Below are 676 nucleotides of genomic sequence, written 5' to 3' on the forward strand. Positions count from 1 at the left end.
GCAGTGATAAGGTGTTGACAGGTATGGGGTGGTGAGTGGGGGTGAGTGAGTGGGGGTGAGTGGTGTGGGGATGAGTGGGGGTGAGCGAGGGGTGAGTGTGGTTCGTACTGCAGGCAACGGCTGACGAAGTCCACCAGCTGAGGGTGGTGGCCCTGCAGCGCGCGGTGCAGAGGGAGGCTTCCCGGTGGCCCCTGCTTGGACAGGTTGTAGGGGAGGCCCTCAGGGTCTGCAGCGACAGAGAGACGCACGCAGAGTCACCAACCACCACGTCGCCCACATACCCGCTCATCCACTTACCTACCCACCTACCTATAGACCGACATACCCACCAACTCACACACCTGCCCACTTACCCACCTACCCTCACACCGACCAACTCACCCACCCACCTATGCACTTACCCACCTACCTATCCAGTCGCCCACCTACCTACCTACATATCCACTCACCCACCTACATACCCACTCTCCCACTCAGTAACCCACCCACTCACCGACCCACCCACCTACCCACCCGCTCACTCACCCACCCACCTATGCTTCCTAACGACTGTTACAAAGATCCCCAACCCCCACCCCACCCCCCACCTCCGGGATAATCAGAGCCCCCCCCCCCACAATAGAACCCTATAAGAGCCTCACTGCCACCCCCCCATCTAACAAAAGGGAATGGGTCA

The sequence above is a fragment of the Petromyzon marinus genome, chromosome 80 (genome assembly GCF_048934315.1).
Source record: "Petromyzon marinus isolate PM22_M1 ecotype Great Lakes invasive population chromosome 80, UKy_Petmar_22M1.pri1.0, whole genome shotgun sequence".
In the NCBI taxonomy this organism is placed as follows: Eukaryota; Metazoa; Chordata; class Hyperoartia; order Petromyzontiformes; family Petromyzontidae; genus Petromyzon; species Petromyzon marinus.